Here is a 13,327-nt window from a genome sequence, read left to right as displayed (position 1 = left end):
GGATGGATGCTTTTAGTATCGAGGAGTCCTCGTGTCATCAGATGGAAGTTCCCTACTGGCAGCAATTAGTTACATACGGCAATATTCAGCATTGGATTTTTCCTTTGCATTCAGTACAGCTGGACAAATGTTCGAATTCAATTGTTTAACTGTTTGAGGAACTGTCTTTGATCTAAGTAGTGTTTTCGCTCTGGTGCTACCTCTGCAGACATTTCCAATTCATGAAGGTTGATGTTAATATGCTGCCAGGTGCACACAACTTCTTTATATTATTATTTTCGCTCCAGTGCTGTCAATGGAAATGCCTGTGCTTTTCAATAACGAAGCACGGGTGCACCAGAAAGACTTTCCATTCCGTTCTGAGGTGGACAATGAAGGTACTGTTTTTGTTTTCTTCCTTTAACGGAACTTATTCTACGTGCAATTCATGGACTGTGCAACAGTTGTTTCATTGTACTTAGTAGTTCGGTCATGTTTTGTTTGCTGCAATCATATTTCTTCGTGCATTTCATGGACAATCTGCAGTTTTAATGTGTTATGTTTTTCAATGTTTAAAGGAATTTAAATGCACGTTATTTCTGGAGCAATGTATTATTATTATTTATGGTTTAAGCTGATGTACTTTATGAAGTGGATTGTGCCATGATTGTATGGAATGGTAAGTCCTAATATTTAAAAGGGTGACAGAGTGCAATAGGTGATTGCATTTACTATATGAAGATGAGTGGGTGTATTTATGCATAACACTATATCACACCAACAACCTAACCAACAAACAACACAAAGAAAAAAAATGTTTTTTTTCCTGCGTGTAGTGTTTAACAATATTATAGGATTTTCAGGTTTTCAAATGCTGTATTTCATATATGTTTGCAATGCATATTGATATTTTAAATGTGTTATTTCCAAGGGGAAATATGTTCATTAATAATATATTATCCAAGATGTGGATTGGAATAAGTATAATTTAAGTGGCACAGCATCGTTCTGTTGTCATGTTAGAGTATAATATTTTTTTTTCTTGGCACAGCATCGTTCTGATGTCATGAAATATATAAGTGAAATTGCTGAGTGATCTCCATGTTAAAGGAGATAGCCCTATGGTTAAATGTGACATGAATGCTGCATGGTATGTATACCATTTTTTTGGGCATATTACGTATGGCATGCATGTGAAGATATTACCGGTTTATTTTCCTTGGCCTAACATGTTTTTTTTAAACGTTGGATGCTTTCATTTTTTTGGCTGCATTCAAAACAATTTTGTTTTCAAAGATCTTTTGCACTTGGACTCAGATCTGATCAGTCTCTGTCGTGGTGTATTCTCTTCTCGCGCTGTTCTTTTCCAGCTGCGTTGTATTAATGTGATCTTTGTTTTGTGAGTTTCTTTTCTGCATTTTCCCACTTTTCATTGTTTCTTATGGCAGGGTGTGTATGTGAATATGTGATGGCGCAAACCACAGGTGTTTCGGAGAGGAATGGTGGTGTAGGTAGTTATGCAGTTATGGTTGTGAGGTATATGGTCCATATAATGTTAGATAGTTTCTGATGGTTGCGTGAGTACGCGTTTGTGCTGGGTGTGGCAGACCCTTGTCTCCATGTGGCAGGTGGAGTGGGAGGAGATACGCTTTCATGGTTGAGAGTGTGGCAAGGAACGTATGTGCTTGCAGGTGGCAGCTGTGAGGCCAGGGAGTGGCAGTTCCGGGCAGGTGGTGAATTGTGTACTTGATTGTTTTGAAATGTTAGTTACGTGAATGTGGATACGCTTTCTTGGTTGTGAATGTTGTATAGGTTTTACGGATTTGCAGGAGTGTGTAATTTTGAGAGCCTCTTTTAATGCTTGGTTTGTGATACTTTGTTTGGTGTTCAATTGAAGAGAGGGAGATGTGTAGTATTGTACCTATCTATTTGCACTGGGTGCACACAGTGCTGCTAGTAGAATACAGCTATGTCATATGGAATGTGATGGGACCTGAGGGTTCCAAGAACTACAGTTGGTAACACAGGATGGGAGAACCTTACTGAAAGGATGTCATCTGTTTAGCTCCCTGCCCCTTTCTATATAACTAGCCCTGTAACTCTGTAACTTATAAATAAACTTACTCCTTTTATATATACTGGTCTCCTGTGCCTTACCTGAATCCAGATGTCTTTCTTACCATCCCCGATACCACAAATGGCGACGAGGATGGGATTAACAGGCGGTTGCTGGTTCCAGTTGGATTGATATATGTTTGCCTCTTGATCCCAAGATAAAAGGACCCACTGATGAAATTTCTGCTGACTCCTGGCATCATAAAAATGCTATTGGCAGAGTTCCATGATGCGCCCAGCTGTGATGATGCCCAGCGCCGGTTTCCTATGAGAGGATTTCATTGTATCCTGCGCAAGGAATAAGTCCTGCTATTTTATATTTATATGGCAGGCAGCCTCCTGAGGAGTATCCTGATTTATCTACAAACTGAGGTACTGTGCAGCATGTGATGGGGCGTTGCGGCAGAGTTTAAATTAAGAGCCAGACTGCTTTTACAAGCTGCCGAGTTACAGGGCTAAGGAGATTCTGATGCAATGAGCCGTTCATTATTTAAGGACAGGCAGCCTGAACATGGCGTGTGGTTTTGCACATATATAGCAGCTGCGAGGTATGCTGGTTGCTCTCCATTTAAGTAATTTACAATGAATGCAGCGCTGCAGCGTGTGGTGAAACTGCATGCTAGTGCAGTATGTTGGGTTTAGCTTCGGGCCAGACTGTAGTTGCTGCGGTCATCACGATAGCTATTGGGGCATTTGAATGTCTATTTATGCTGCGTGGCATGCGCTTTGACCGTTGACACTTTTACCGTGTTGGAGCTCTGTACGGCATGAAACTTTTTATTGAAGTGATGACGCAATGGAACGCCCGGAGCATATTAGTAGAGCTGCAAATCCTGGACTTATGAGTGTTCCGGTCAGCTGATTCGATCACACGTTTGTTTTTGCTTCTGTGACCGCACATGAAGTGATTTAAGGAAAGGCCGTACATACGTGAAATTACACGATGACGAATGCGGAAGGGATGGATGCTTTTAGTATCGAGGAGTCCTCGTGTCATCAGATGGAAGTTCCCTACTGGCAGCAATTAGTTACATACGGCAATATTCAGCATTGGATTTTTCCTTTGCATTCAGTACAGCTGGACAAATGTTCGAATTCAATTGTTTAACTGTTTGAGGAACTGTCTTTGATCTAAGTAGTGTTTTCGCTCTGGTGCTACCTCTGCAGACATTTCCAATTCATGAAGGTTGATGTTAATATGCTGCCAGGTGCACACAACTTCTTTATATTATTATTTTCGCTCCAGTGCTGTCAATGGAAATGCCTGTGCTTTTCAATAACGAAGCACGGGTGCACCAGAAAGACTTTCCATTCCGTTCTGAGGTGGACAATGAAGGTACTGTTTTTGTTTTCTTCCTTTAACGGAACTTATTCTACGTGCAATTCATGGACTGTGCAACAGTTGTTTCATTGTACTTAGTAGTTCGGTCATGTTTTGTTTGCTGCAATCATATTTCTTCGTGCATTTCATGGACAATCTGCAGTTTTAATGTGTTATGTTTTTCAATGTTTAAAGGAATTTAAATGCACGTTATTTCTGGAGCAATGTATTATTATTATTTATGGTTTAAGCTGATGTACTTTATGAAGTGGATTGTGCCATGATTGTATGGAATGGTAAGTCCTAATATTTAAAAGGGTGACAGAGTGCAATAGGTGATTGCATTTACTATATGAAGATGAGTGGGTGTATTTATGCATAACACTATATCACACCAACAACCTAACCAACAAACAACACAAAGAAAAAAAATGTTTTTTTTCCTGCGTGTAGTGTTTAACAATATTATAGGATTTTCAGGTTTTCAAATGCTGTATTTCATATATGTTTGCAATGCATATTGATATTTTAAATGTGTTATTTCCAAGGGGAAATATGTTCATTAATAATATATTATCCAAGATGTGGATTGGAATAAGTATAATTTAAGTGGCACAGCATCGTTCTGTTGTCATGTTAGAGTATAATATTTTTTTTTCTTGGCACAGCATCGTTCTGATGTCATGAAATATATAAGTGAAATTGCTGAGTGATCTCCATGTTAAAGGAGATAGCCCTATGGTTAAATGTGACATGAATGCTGCATGGTATGTATACCATTTTTTTGGGCATATTACGTATGGCATGCATGTGAAGATATTACCGGTTTATTTTCCTTGGCCTAACATGTTTTTTTTAAACGTTGGATGCTTTCATTTTTTTGGCTGCATTCAAAACAATTTTGTTTTCAAAGATCTTTTGCACTTGGACTCAGATCTGATCAGTCTCTGTCGTGGTGTATTCTCTTCTCGCGCTGTTCTTTTCCAGCTGCGTTGTATTAATGTGATCTTTGTTTTGTGAGTTTCTTTTCTGCATTTTCCCACTTTTCATTGTTTCTTATGGCAGGGTGTGTATGTGAATATGTGATGGCGCAAACCACAGGTGTTTCGGAGAGGAATGGTGGTGTAGGTAGTTATGCAGTTATGGTTGTGAGGTATATGGTCCATATAATGTTAGATAGTTTCTGATGGTTGCGTGAGTACGCGTTTGTGCTGGGTGTGGCAGACCCTTGTCTCCATGTGGCAGGTGGAGTGGGAGGAGATACGCTTTCATGGTTGAGAGTGTGGCAAGGAACGTATGTGCTTGCAGGTGGCAGCTGTGAGGCCAGGGAGTGGCAGTTCCGGGCAGGTGGTGAATTGTGTACTTGATTGTTTTGAATGTTAGTTACGTGAATGTGGATACGCTTTCTTGGTTGTGAATGTTGTATAGGTTTTACGGATTTGCAGGAGTGTGTAATTTTGAGAGCCTCTTTTAATGCTTGGTTTGTGATACTTTGTTTGGTGTTCAATTGAAGAGAGGGAGATGTGTAGTATTGTACCTATCTATTTGCACTGGGTGCACACAGTGCTGCTAGTAGAATACAGCTATGTCATATGGAATGTGATGGGACCTGAGGGTTCCAAGAACTACAGTTGGTAACACAGGATGGGAGAACCTTACTGAAAGGATGTCATCTGTTTAGCTCCCTGCCCCTTTCTATATAACTAGCCCTGTAACTCTGTAACTTATAAATAAACTTACTCCTTTTATATATACTGGTCTCCTGTGCCTTACCTGAATCCAGATGTCTTTCTTACCATCCCCGATACCACAGAGGGAGATTTCGTCCGAGAAATCAGGAGACATAAAGTTTGCCATTGGAATGAATTGGGGCTGGGATTATTTTAGGACGTGAAAAATGCAACATCCATACCTGCCCCACCCCTACCAAGAGGGTACAACATCCCCACAATATGTTAGTTTCATTACCTCTTCGTCCCTCTTCCTCGTCCCAGTACTTACTTGTGTGGTCCCCGACTGGGCCTTGGGTTGTCCTCTTTATAGCAGAGGGATCACAGAGGACTGTGGTGGCATTGACACCATGCCGTTTGGTCTGCTTTCGGTGGGTACCTGAGGCCGCAGGAGGTGATTGGCTGCTGTGGCTCCCTCCTCTGGGAAACTCCAACCGGTTCTTCCATAGGGCCCCAACCCCGTCTCCAACGCTGGTTTAATTCCCGGAGACGGGAAGGGGGCTTCAGTGCGACAGCTGGTATTCGGCAAGGGGGATGTTGGAGCCGTGAGACAACAGAGGCTTCTTTTGACATCGCAAGGGTGCAGCCGGTGCCTCCGCGACGTTGCTCAGCATGTTTTTTTACATTCTGGATGAACTATTAAACATATCAGAATGCTACACATACCTCTCAACTCACACCCTTTTGGCGGGTGTCCCCTGCCACTTAGGCAGCTCTCTCCCCCGCCAAGCTACCTACACGCCCCTAGGAATCAATGGGCTTTCACCCACCAAATACAAAATCGTGTGTTTTTACCCACTCAAGGGCCATGAAAGGTTGAGAGTTATGGCTTACCATTGAAGCTGCTATTTTCCCTTCCCGGGTCAAAGGGCTGTGGCTACATGACTAGGTAGGGTAGGCGGGGCGCTTGCCCAGGTGCAGAAAGGTGAGGCCAGCACGAGTGGCTTAATTGGGGAATTTGTATAGTGATGTGCATTTTATCTGTATGTGTGCAATACCTTGTGGAATGGTGTGTGATTGAATGGAATATGGAGCTGGCAGGGACCTTGGGGTTCCAGCAGTGGCAGTTAGTGTCAGCAGTATTGGAGCCCAACCTGAGAGGATATGCCTGCCTATCTCTCCTGCTTCTACCTTCTTACCTTGGTCTGCGACTAATACATTTTTTTTCCTTTTATACCTGTTGGTGTGCTGAGCTTTACTTGTGTCCTGCCTGCATTTTTACCGGCTCCCAACATACCTCATATGACCACGAAGAATTAAGAATCCACTTGAAAACGGAGAGATTTTGCAGGTAGAAATCTGAAATACTGAAGACCCACTGAATGAGAGTCCTATGAGTGAAGCTAAGTCCTGTGAAGTGTGAGAACCGGTATCATGGAAGTCTACACATACTGCTGCATGGAGAAGAGGCTGCAGTCCAGTGGAGAGAGTTTGGGTTTGATGCAGGCAGTTTCTAAGCATTTTTACAGCAGTGGCCAGGATGCAGAGCTCAGGGCCTTGAACGTGGGCTGAGCTGGAGTAGGAGGTCCTGAAGGGCCATAGTTCCCCACTTCAGCGGGAAGAAGCATTTCAAGAGCGATGTTTTCGCTCATGATGCAGCCCCTCGGACATGCATTCCCCCAATGAGCCTTTAGAGTGGCAGCTGGAGGAAACAGCATCCTTCGTAATTATGGAGGCTTCCGGGGGCCTGTGGAGGAGTTTGAGCTGCCGGCAACCGTTGGTGCATTTTACCTAGGAGGGCTCCGTCGAGCATGGCAGCAGAGCAGCGTGTGATGGATTGTTTATTGTTAGTGGATTGTTCGATTCAAGGTATCTGACTTACTATGCCCACCCATGTAGCTTCTTTTTGTGTGTATTGTCTTAAGTGCCCTGATGCCCTCGGGCTATCGGCGCTATATAAAAATAAATACATACATACATACATACATGACATCATCCCCTTTGTCAGCGGGGATGGCGAAGGTGAGAATGCCTATTGAACACGTTCCATAGCTTTACACAGGGTGTATTGAAAAAAGCACCCGGCTGCGTTGGACTGTGTGGTGACGATTGCCTGATGTCCGAGATGAAAACTGTTGAGCCCGGAAGGAAGACGTCAGCCCTAAAGCATCACAGACAATTGGCTTTGAGTTGGCCTTAACCTTAAGTACTAATAATGACAGCGTGTGCTGCAGAACTCGCGGTTTCTTTATGGATAAAAGTCAGACAAGAAAAAGGATCTTTGCGCAAAAGGTTTATTTGATGTGACAAAGTTGGGACATAGATTATAGGTACTGTTTTCTTATTCAGCGGAGTCGGAGAACTCAGGTACTGTGCATTTCACATTTAATGAGCAGAGCTCAAAACAGACTTTTTTTTTTTTGGGTCGTGTCGATGAGAAGATCCTAATGCCCAAATTACATCCTTTTGAAGTACACCAGAGGAATTGGGGATTTGCAATAACAATGTCGTGAATTAGCAGAATATCTTAGGCCCATCAAAACTCCCGAATGCAAAAACGGATGACTCGGCCATGGGGCAAAGTTTACTGTCTGTATTTTTCCATAAGACAGGGATCATACAGGAAAAGACAATTCTCCAGCAATCTCAGCTCCCGAACCTGTGTCACATCGTGTTATGCGCTAGTGACGTCACAAAACTCAGGTCCACCCCAAACACTTACGCGGCCTCCTGTTGGTTAATTCAGGTTTATCACCTATAGAATCCCCTATATTAGTTATCCCATTGGTTCTCAATGTCAGGTGGCTCCGCCTAAGACTAGCCTCAAAAGTTGCCCACTACATTGTTGCAGGGTCGCAGGAAGACCATTGGCATGTGCAACATTTTATACCACCTCACAAATGGAGCTTCTGTATTGGCTAGAGCAGGTCCTCCCAGGCCTGAGACCCTTTCTGGTCACAGAGCTCTGTGTACCTTTTCAATGTAATGGGAATGGCTATGGAGTGCTGTGTATTCCATATTGTTGCTACCGGTCTGATCACCTAGCCTGAGAGAGTGCCTGCAGGTCGCAGTTTTGGTGGGCAACACTTGTATCATTTCACTCTGCCTCGCTGGGAACAGCTTCTCTTCCAACCACAAGTAAATGGGCATTGTCTTGCTCTGCTGGGTCACATGTGGAGGGAGCGCAAAACGAAGCCCTTCTGTCTGCAATCATGAGGATTTTATTCTGAAGTCTTGCAGGCGGCTTGCTGCCTCGGGAACCAGGAATTTTCCACCCACCCTTGTATTTGGCTGTGAACACCATCTCTGCACCTCGTGCTGAAGGGATCATCTCTCCCCTTCCATGTACTTGAGGCCTGGCTTTTCCTACCTGATTCACTCTATAGAATCCCAATGTGTTTTCATGGCTTCTTATGGTAAATTGCAATAAAGCATATGCAAGCTTGGTCCACATATGTTCACAGCTTCTTGCGGTTCCGTTTTGGCAAAAGAAGAGAAAGGTTCATAGCATTATGTGAATGTATCCGTCCTCTGCCTACAGGAGTTATAAGCATGTGCTTCATGTCTACAAGTAAAAAACGAAAACTAGTCTGTGTCTGTGTAACTTCATGCATGAGTGCAGATTTGCTTCATGGCTAACGCAGCTATGTCGTGGTGTCTCTAATGACGTCATCAATGCTTGGCTTTTCTGTCAGTCGACCTGGTCCATTGATGAGGCCTCTGCCCCCTCGAAACCATCCACTGGATACAGTATAAATGGCTGTCTGAGAGAATATCTCCTGTAATATCTGTGATACATTGGTGCATTAGGTAACTGGCCAAACAACGAGTTACAACTTTCATTCTTCATTCTGCGGGTTGACAGTCGCATAGGGGACATGAGGGCCATTCCCAGGACCCGCTCTTCACTTTTGTGAATTCCCTCTCGGCGCACACCACCATTAGAAGGTGCTGGTTTTGTTTGAACTCCTTTTGTTTATAATGAATGGCAGGCTGGGCTGTTATGTCAGCATGCACTTACAATTTACAGGTTATGGTTCGATTTGTTTAACAGTGCTTATGCCATACTTAAGTTCTTGTCCACTTGGCAGTGACTGATCACCACTTTTAGTGCATTTTAGGTGGTTATCTTTCAACATAGGCATAAGATATGTTGAATGAACCTATGGATGTCTCTGTGATAATACATATTTGTGATGTTGTGTGAATGTTTACCAGATTTTATGGTAGTGATCAGTGTGAGTGAGCACTATGCAGGACACTGACTAGTGTGAGTGAGCACTGTGTCGGTCTAGAAAAATGGACACCTCTCACGATTGACGGCAAACGTATTTTGGTTGCCAAAGGCCAACCTTCTCATGTACATAACGATAGAAATACAGGTTTCCGAGTTTGACCAATGAGCGGCCATTTTAATGGTACAAGGATCGCCATTTTGTTTTCTAACGATTGCTAATTGCTTTCTGTTCAAACTTCTTTGCAGCACATTTCTGCTTACTCTGCTCAACTGTTAACATTGTTGTCTGAACGTGAAAGGACAAGGCCGCAAGACCGCAAGGCTAATAAGAGTTTGTTGAAACACAACGAAAGCAGCTCCGGAGATGAATGGAATGCCCGGCTCCCTCCCAAATGTAGCCTTGAAGCAGAGCCGCAGGGCATTTAATCATTTCACAGCTGCCAGCCAGTCTCGTTGTATGGTAGAATATGCTATAATAAAGCAGCTAAAGGCTTGAATTATGCTCTTCTTACTGCCCCCCTTCTCCGAGCCCTGTAGAGCGTGTCGGCTCCCAAGACACGAATAGCACCTCATAGATAGCAAGGTCTGGAATGTGACTCTTCCCCCGTATGTAGCTAGGTTAGAAGAACAGAAGCACTGTGTTCTGTTCAACAAAGAAAAGATGTCTCCACACTTGCAAGGTTGCATACTGTTGCTAGAATAGATATTTGAAGGTGTCATGTTCGTCGAAATTGTCCATCATCAAACCGAGTTCAAAGAAACCCAATAAAGGGGGGTGTTAAACGGGTCACAGCTGAGTGTATGATATGCATTTTGTATATATGTAACTGATGTACGTAATTCGCTCTCTTGCATACCTCGAGGTCTAGAGATACACGTCGCGGGGCGTGAGATCGAGTTGGCCAACTGAGACTATTTGCTTTGCAAGAAACCCTAGCTTTGGGAATACAACCTTGTGTCTGGCGTATCTACTGTGTGTAGCGACTTGCCTTGTTTCCACAACTCAAGGGACCCCTAGGGGCCCCTTTCAAGATGGCGCCCGAATAGGGACCCTCCCCCACTTGTTCCATCGTGTACGTTGTAATTGAGTAAAGGCAGAGAACGACGAGGACGGGACGATCGAGCCGGGATCAAGAGGTGTTCGGGGCGCCCTGTAGAAGTGATGAGAGATTCCTTTGCAGATCTGCACACATCTGATCCCTGATCGACGTATCTGGCCAGAGAACAAGGAGGCGAGGGTCACGAAATGAGGCAGAAGCCAAGAAACGCAGACACGACATCATTGGTTGCGTCAGTATACATACGAATTGTGTCCTGGAGGACAAATTGATTTATCAGGTGAGTCATACCCCGATTCAAAATAACCCTGATATTGGTTGAGAGTTGACTTTGCAAAATCAAACGCCCTAGGTAAGGTTGATTAACCAAGGGGAGGTTGAAACATGCCTGGGGTATTGTCCACACTAGCAGGGTTTTTCCACTGCGGTAGAAAATCTTTGGAAGATGGCCAAATTACACCACCTGGTGGAATGCCAGCGTATGAGATGTATGTGAAGTATGGTGTGGGAGCGATAATGTTCTGTGAGACTTGGCATAGGCAAACCAGAAAGCAACAAGACCATCAGTGGCCGATAAATGGTAGTTTTGAAATAGCGAGAATAGATAACCTGGAAAGGGTGTTGATGAGAAAGAAAGCGCGTCCCGCAGCATTTGATATCGTTAAGGACTGGAGAAGGGAAGCAATGCTCCGATTTAGAAGTAGAGCAAAGCATGCGCGCAGGCGTAAATCGAAAGGTGAAGTAGCGGAAGAAAAGGAGGAGGAGTGGACTGAGAGTCTAAGGAGGTCAGGTAGACGTGACCAGTTGAATATAGAAAAAATATACCCACAACGGGAATTGCACATAGCAGATGAAGTGATGGAAAACATATTGATCCATTCAAAACAAGGCCCGAGATCAGAAGCGAGGCCAAACACGTCAGTAACTATTGCTCAAGCCCCTCCCGTAGCTCAAACTCTCCCTCCCGTAGCTCAAGCCCTTCCACAGCCACAGACTGCGCACGTAACACTTCTTATTAACCAACCAGGCCCACAGCAGACACTCCCCATTCCTATTGTCCCATCCGCACCTCCCGCCTTAGATACAGACTTGGTACCGTCCGTACCTCCAGGGGTTGAAGTTGAAACCACGAGGGCAAGAGGCGGGACTGAACAAAGTAGATGCACAAGGGTAACTCGTAGTGCGATCAGCAAAGAAAGGAAGGTGGAATTGCAGCAACAGGCAGAAATGTATATTGACGGGAATGATGGGACGGCAGCATTGGCTTCGATGTATGACTTCCGAAGATGCAACGAAAGACAGGTAGTGTTGGAATGCATGAGTGAATATTTGGTGGAGAGATGGAAACAGTTAATTGGGAAATTAACACTGCAGCGATTGTTAGATTTGAATGTATTAGCACGCTGTAGAGAAAGAGATAAAGAAGTAAGGGAACATGCATATGGACTTTTTGAGTTTAAAAATGAATTGGATAATGATTATGCTCGAATGTGTACTGCACTTGGGTACAGGGGGAAGGATATCGGGAGAGATAGGAAGGAAATGCTAGGGCCACATAATCAACGGCAACAGTTACCATCACCGGGGCGAAAGGCGATGGTGGACGAATTATTGTTGTTAAAACAGGTGGGGGAAGACTTGAAAGCATGCATACTGAAAACAAGGGTGTTACTGCAGCAAGTAGCAGGACATAATAGAGGAAGAGGGAACGAACAAGGGAGGAGTAATTTGAATATGCATGGGAGACCATTGGGACCAAATCAGTGTGCATACTGTAAGGAGGAAGGACACTGGCAAGCGCAATGTCCACATTTACAGAATAGAAATGGATCTGGTCAGAGAAGACAGCACAGAGGGCACCAAGGAGCGAATGGCCCAAATAGGAATAGTATGCATCAGTACCACATTAGTGAAGGTAATCAAAACCAAGCCCAAAACCAAAGTGCTCCTAACCAGAGTCAGGGCCAGAAAAACCAACAGTATTGGAATCAGAGTGGGGGAAATAGAGGAAAGAATGAGAACATTTTTAAAACGCAGCCAAATACGTATTACAGTAATAGTAGTGACTACACATCGGATGATGTGTTATTTCCCCAATAGGACAGCCCAGGGCAGAGGTCGAAGCCAGTGTCTATTCCCGTGAATCAGAGAGGACCCTACGTAGAAATGAGAGTCGGGAATGAGGAGCACCGCTTCCTTGTAGATACAGGAGCGCAAAAGTGTTCAATAGACCATCACTTGGTTCCGGATATACCACTGCCAGGGCAAAAGAATGTTTCCGTAGGGTTCGCAGGTACACCAGTCATAAACCCAGTGTCCCAACCAGTCCCAGTTACTATAGGACCATTCACTGAACATTGTCCCTTTCTCCTAACAGAAAATTGTGGGGAGAACCTGTTGGGACTGAGCTTGTTGAAAAAGCTAGGTGCGATTATACATTGCACGTCAGATAGGGTGTTTCTGACGATTTGGCCACAAGATGCCCCTGTGTCCGAATTCATGTCTGAAACCTTGCCAGGAGAGTTAAGAAAAGTGCCAACCTGTAAATGGACGGTGCATGATAACGATGTAGGATGCTTGAAGATAGAGCCAGTGAGGATCATTTTGAAAGAAGGAGTTACACTGCCGCGAATTCCCCAGTATAAAATTTCGGCTAACGGAGAGAGAGGATTGAAAAGTATTGGTTCAGATTTGGTGAAATTAGGGGTAATTGAAGAAATTACAGGCAGTACATGTAACAGCCCGATTCTTCCAGTGTATAAGAAAGGAGGCAATGAAGTACCATATTGTTTCATAATTGATTTGCGCGCGGTAAACAAAGTAGTAGATCCACAATTTCCTTTGGTCCCAGACGTCACTACAATATTGACAATGATACCTGCCTCAGCAGAATACTTTAGTGTAATTGATCTAAAAAATGCTTTCTTTAGCATTCCGGTGGACAAGG

This window comes from Ambystoma mexicanum, chromosome 2p, assembly GCF_040938575.1.
Source record: "Ambystoma mexicanum isolate Mex_15411 chromosome 2p, UKY_AmexF1_1, whole genome shotgun sequence".
NCBI classification, from domain to species: domain Eukaryota; kingdom Metazoa; phylum Chordata; class Amphibia; order Caudata; family Ambystomatidae; genus Ambystoma; species Ambystoma mexicanum.
This window is presented reverse-complemented; position numbering follows the sequence as displayed.